Here is a 6,618-nt window from a genome sequence, read left to right on the forward strand (position 1 = left end):
TAAGATGAAATCAGAAAATGGTTCTTTGGTCATTCCAAGTCCTCAACCTTAGACAGATCTTTTAGTGGCATACAATCATGATACTGAGGCCCCAGAAGTGTTTAAAGATGTGTGGCAGATAAATGTAACAGTAAGACACACAAGCAGGCAATGATGACACCTCTGCTGGGACCCCATTCAGAACCTTATAACGCTATTGGGACATACTGCAAATATATAAAGTCCACATTGTGCATACTCCTTGGTAATCTGGCATATGGAAGATGGTATGATGAGTGAGTATCTAACGTGCTGGTTCAAATATCTGCAACAGCTGTTGTTGTTTTTTTCCCTTCTTTTCCCTTTGCTTCCTTCACTAAGTGGGTGTTGTGACACTGAGCTGCTAACATGCCATTTCAGTTGCACGGGCTAGCTGTAAACTCTCCTGTCATTCATATTTTCATTTCCCACTCAGCTGCAGTGCCTTATACTATGTCTAAATTTCACCTGGCAACTTGTCCACTGTTGAAAATAAACCATTTGTGGCAAAAAAAATACAGTTAATTTAGAGAGCATAAGAGAGTCCTTGCACGAATCCTTATTTTCCCAATTCCTCAAGTAAATTATTAAGTTTAATCCTGTTGAATCAGGCAATGACTGGATACATTGTTAAGCCAGGCTTCAATAAGCATTGGTGATTCCTGTTTTCTAATTGGGGCCATTAAGAATAAATAAAACCAAAAGTAATAGGCAAGAGAAGAATGTACTGAGGGAAAGCAAGCTGAGAAGAGAGAGAATTTACTAATAACATGCTGAAAACTGAAGAAAAAGGTTTCCTGAATGGAAGAAAACAAAATAGCAAAGAGAAATCAAAGCACGTCAGTGAAGTGGGCCACAAAGAATCAAGCTCAAAAACTGGATAAGTTGCAGAGCAGATTAAAAATTAAACCATACTTTTGTAATTACAGTCAGTTTTTATTTAATCCCACCAATTATCTAAAATGTGATTCAAGAATACTTGACTGCAGTGAATTACGTTCTATAGCACATTTACATGTATCATTCTCAAAATCAAGTGTGCGTTGATTGCATTTCAGACAACCAGCCACATTTCCAAAACAGTGGAGAGGAAGGAAAAAAAATAAATAAATAAACCATCCTGGAGTTTGGGTGCGTTTCCACATGCTCTGCAGTGCGAGTTTTAGCAGCCAACCTGTACAAATGGGTCTTCTGGAGCCCAGGATCTGCACAAAACCACTATGTGCTGTGAACCTTCTAGGGTGATATTAGTTCACAGGTCCAGATTGGCACTAACCCTCTTCTGATCCTCTGCTGACCTTGCAAACACAAACAATCACCCTGGTGACCTCAACAAGTGCAGCGGCCAGAACCACACTCATGAATTACTCTCCCTTTTTGGCTGGGTCACCCGCTGAAGAGTTTGTGAGGTGAATATTCATTCTGACAAACTGCTGTTTTGATGGCAGTTTTAAAATGTCACCAGATCAAGGCATGAACTTAACATCAGGGAGCTCTGTGCAGTCTGGTTCTCCAAGTGCCTGGGACAGGGTAGAAACCACTTTTCCCACGCTGAGGTAGGACCTCACATAACCACCAGACCTGTGAGGTGTGACAGCGTTGTCCCATCTGTAGTCGGCATCTCATAGGCTGGAAACAGGTAGTAGTTGAAGTACATGTTGTATGATATGGATAAGATACTGACGTAATGGGAAAGCCCTTGAGAATGGAAATCTGAGAATTAAACCTGGAGATTCCAGCAGTGGAAAATCTCAGTTACGTCAGCAAACAGAGGGGGTTTCCTCCATCTTCAGTATTTTAGTAAAGCAAGCCTGGAAGAATTACCCCTGCTCCCCTAAAGACCATCTTTCTATGGTTGTTGGGAAGCTTTTCATGCAAATGTGGTCATGCTTTCATTCCAGCTGGTTCTGCCTCTGAAGACACTGCAGGTGGTGATTCTTGTGTCCTTTGATGAGAGAACAGACAGTAGTCAGTGTCCCGTGGCTGCTACTTGTAGGAAGTAGCAAAAAACCAACAAGCAACCTGCGTCTCTTGTGCAAAGTCTTTGAAGATCAGCTGCCAGCAGATGCATTTTGATCCGAGACAATGAGGGAGCACTTCCTAAGGCATTTTTTCTTTGGAGGTCTCTGAAGGAAATTGTTGAACATGGATGGATTTCCTACAAAGCTACTTTTACTTCTGTTTTTTTTCCTCCTCACCTTGAACTGGTAGTAGGGGTGGAAGTTGAGCATGCATGTAATCAGTTCTGTATATAATCAATAGACATATGGTATCAGGAAATTAAGCCAATATTTCTAGCGAGGCAAATGAAAACATGAATGCAACATTTGCGTTTGAAATATTGATGTGAACTTCAACAACATTTTTCATAGTGACTTTGAACCCCTCAAGTTTTGAGGGCAAGATTTCCAGACATCTAAAGGAATTTTTTTTCGAAAAGAGAAAAGACAGACCAAACTCCTGCAAATCATCCCCACAAACATATTATGGTACATGAATCTGAGAATAACACCCCAGGGCTGCTGGAGTATTTCCCATCAGTTTCATGTGGATGGCCCACAGATGGTTGGAGAGAGTGTCACATTTTTCCTTTGGGTGATTTTACTTTCTCTTTTATTTCTGGCCTAAAACATTCAATAATCTTTGCTATATTAGCTTAATTTAGGTCAGAAACCTCTTTCTGGCACCTATTTCTAATCTCAAAATGTCAATGCTCAGTCTTTTCAGACTAGAACCACTCACTCTTGGGTGAGGGTGTTAACAATACTATTCCTAGCACTTGGGGGATTTATTTTTATGTCTCTCTGACCAGGGAATTGTATTTTAGGCACTAAGACAGATGTTAAGTTCTAGTGATTATGCTGACCGTTTAATTCACACAAATCTAATCACTTTCTCTAGGTCACTTTTCAAATGCCCTTGGTTTCAATGTTACTCACATGTTCTGAATTCACACAGTTCTGTGCCTACACTTCAGTTGCATATGAAATGTCCTAGGACAGTCATTTTTCAGCCAAAAACTCCTGTAGCTTAAATATTTGACAGGGAAGGAGGAATTAATTTTACTTTCAGAAGATCATTTATTCGTTAATAATTGCATGCTGGGGTGGTTGGAATTATTTTTTAATTCTAGTTGTATTCATTGAATAATTTCTGCTGAAGCAAAAGTAAACATTTTGGAAAACTTATAACAAAAGTCTGCTGCTTTGTGAATCTTTCTCTCCCTGAAATGAAAACAATCTAATGCAGGTGAAACGTGGTGCCACAGCAAGGCTACCTTTAAATGTTCTTGTTTGTTTGTTTCTCTGAAAGAAAAGGGATGTTTATTTCTGGTTGATCTGAATCTTCTGCAGGCAAGATACACGCTTAAATTCTGCTAATTCACCTAGAGTTACCTGGCACAGAGTGCAGTGACAAGAGTTAGAATACAGTCTTTGGACTTTAAAAAGCAAGATTTTGCCAATCCAACCCAGAGCAGTCCCAGCTCTCTGGAGAAAAGATGAAATAACTCACAGTTGATCTTGCAAGCCTGCAGCAATGGAAAGAAAATCTTCCTGAATCAGAGGATGTTCAAGAGTGCCTGAAGCACACTGGGAGGCACAAATCCAATAACACAATAGTATATAAAAACAGAATGCTTGAAGCTGTGGGAGGAGGACAGTGAGGAGATTTGCCTTGCTACCGGATCCTGAAATGTGCTGTGTGCTCCAGTAGCCCAATTTACAAGGAGGACAAGAGAGGCACAGAGCGATTAGCAGGGCTCAGACTTGCCAGAGAGATTGCCATAGCTTCCCTGGCTGAAAACCACCCCCAAGACTTTGCTGATTTTTGTAAAAGTTTACTCTGGAAAGGTGGATAAGGGTTTAATGCTAATTGATAGGAGTTTATTTCTAGTACAGTTTATATCAGCATAGCCATTGCTATTCATTCCACTCTAACAGAGGTCAGTTATTTTTTCTCCTGCGAACAGAGGTAACTAGTCTTTTGCTTCCCTCCTCTCTCAATATTGCAGTGATAGACTGATGATACGGAAGCTGTATAACTGCAATCAGGTCATATGCTACATTGAAAACAGCAGTCTAAGAAACACAGATAAACGTTTTTCAAAGGCAGTTCAGGATGCATTTAATTTTTGGATTAATTCCTTCCATTCAGAGTTGGAGCTGAAAAGCAAGCTGCCACTAGAGAGGTCCCAGCCGTGTCAAGGTTGAATAACAACCGGAAGTCCTCCCTGGCCCTTCCTCTTTAGCCCACAGATGTGTCTCTGGGGGTTGCAGGGCAGCGATGAGAAAATTGTAAATAGGGCCCACCAGAAAGTGCTGCAGTCAGCAAATGCCTCAAGCTTTTGGTGTAGACAAAGCAGCTCCTGTTACCCACGGCCTGCAGGATGGTGCTTTATCACCTTTCGGCTGCAAATTTCTTCACAGGCAATCACCTGTGTAGTGCAGCAGTGGGAGCCTTTTATTTATGTATTCATTTGTATTAAAACAGAAATAGCAATGCAAAATATATTACTGATAATACCAATAAAAATAATGTAAAACTCCCCGAAAGAAAACCTTAAACAAGACCAGTGTTACCAGGTAATATTCGAACTAACACACAGACCTTCTCTAATAGCGGAAAACTGAAAGGTTTGTTGTGAAAAGCCTTTCTATCCTGCTGAAAATATCAATACCACATGCTGGGGCTGGCAATATCCAAGAAATAAATATTGATTTCCCTCTTTCCTTCTGTACGAATGGCAGACAATGGTTTTCCGAACTCTGAATCTTTTCATTGTTTTAAGGTTGACAGATCCTGTTAGTATTGAATTTTTATTGTTCCATTGTTCTCTTGTTTTCTGCTGCCCTCCTCCCACTTCTCCCTCTCCTTCTCTAAACCATTCAGGGAGGGTGGAGTCATTTTTATGTCACCTTTTTCTTTTTTTTTTTGTGGTAGACAAGACAGCAAAGGAGTAGTTGAAATTAATGTAGCACTCCCTGCACAGCAGTTCTTTGTCAGGTCTGATTCATCTAATTTTAGTATTACTATCAGGAACATTGTAACAATTTCTTCAGAACACAAGGTGCTAGCGATGATAAAACATTCTTATTTTTAAAAAACATATTTTCCTGTAAATCATGCTATAAGGCATGTTTGTTGTACAACAGTGAACTGTGTACACTATATTCCACTTGGTTCAACTACTAGAAACACCAATCTTAATTTCTGTCCAGTAGAATCTGTAATTTCACCAATTATCCCACAAATATGAGTGACAGAATTGAAACAGAAAGTCAGGGGAATGTGTAGGCAGATGTGTTCCGAATGATTCAAATGCTAAGTAGAATTTGGAGAAAAATGGAAGGATAACAGCAGGGGTTTTTTTGTTTGGTTTTGGGGTGGGGAGGGTTTGGGATTTTTGTTTGGTGGCTTGTTGTTTTTTTTTTTGTTGATAGAATATCCACTCTTCTTCAATATTAGGTATATGTCATGAAAAGCTTCCAAAATAGTTATTCATTTTCCTGAAGGTCATAGACATAGTAAGTTCATTTCATTTTCTTGACAAGAGATCTAGGCTTGTTATGTACTGTATGAAACACGACAGCGAGTGATTGTCCCTCCCATCCATTTCTAGCAAATATGATTTTACCTCTGAAGAAAAGGGAGAGAGAGGAGGCAGCTAAACCTGTTCCAGCTGTACCTCTGCTTGCCCAGGGACAACACACAGTGTAGCCATATGCAAAAAGAAAAATGTGGATCTACGCTTTACTGGAATGCCCACAGCTCACAATAGGCATTAAGAATAAAATATTTTGATCTTTTATTTGAGTGCTGTTGTTACTTTTCTTTCACACATCTTTGCTAATCTCACTTCTTATGCCACTTTCATCCCAGTCAAATTATTCCTGATCCTTTTCATTTTTTATTTATTTGGACCACCTTGTATTCTGCATGGATTTGAAAATGTACATCAGTGGTGATTTTATTTTTCTTGTCACAAGTTTTTAATTACTGTCTACCGACCTTACAGCATACAATAGAATGAGATTTTTTGAAACAGGGATGCAGCTCCCAGTTGGGAATTACACATCTGCAGACGGACAGTGCAACACAGGCACAATGCAGAGGCTTTTTTAGCATCTTTTCTAGCACTTGTGTTAGTGATGTGATGAGGATGAAGCAAGCAGGTCCTTTCAGAACAGAAAACCTACAGAAGTGCCAGGCTGAGATATGGGCAAATGCAGCAATTAAATGGGGCATCAAGCATGTATGCTAAGAGTAAACAAACAGACAAAACTAATTACTTAAAATTTGACTTGGAATTGGTGAATAATTAGAGGTCTGAATTACAAGACAGCTGTCTCAGTGTTGCCAAATTTCCTCCTATCCTTTTAGCAACGAAATTTGATGAAGACACTGAGCTATAGTTGATATTTATCCATTATGATCTTTGAGAATGGGAATATGAAGAAAACGTAAGAACCTTTCTTACTAATGTTAAAAGACAGACAACCTCAAGTATATCAATATAGCTATATAAACAATATTTTTATAATAATATAATTATAAATATAATTGTATAAATATAGTAATAGTGTCAAGGTGCCAAGTGAC

This window comes from Columba livia, chromosome 7 (genome assembly GCF_036013475.1).
Source record: "Columba livia isolate bColLiv1 breed racing homer chromosome 7, bColLiv1.pat.W.v2, whole genome shotgun sequence".
Classification (NCBI taxonomy): domain Eukaryota; kingdom Metazoa; phylum Chordata; class Aves; order Columbiformes; family Columbidae; genus Columba; species Columba livia.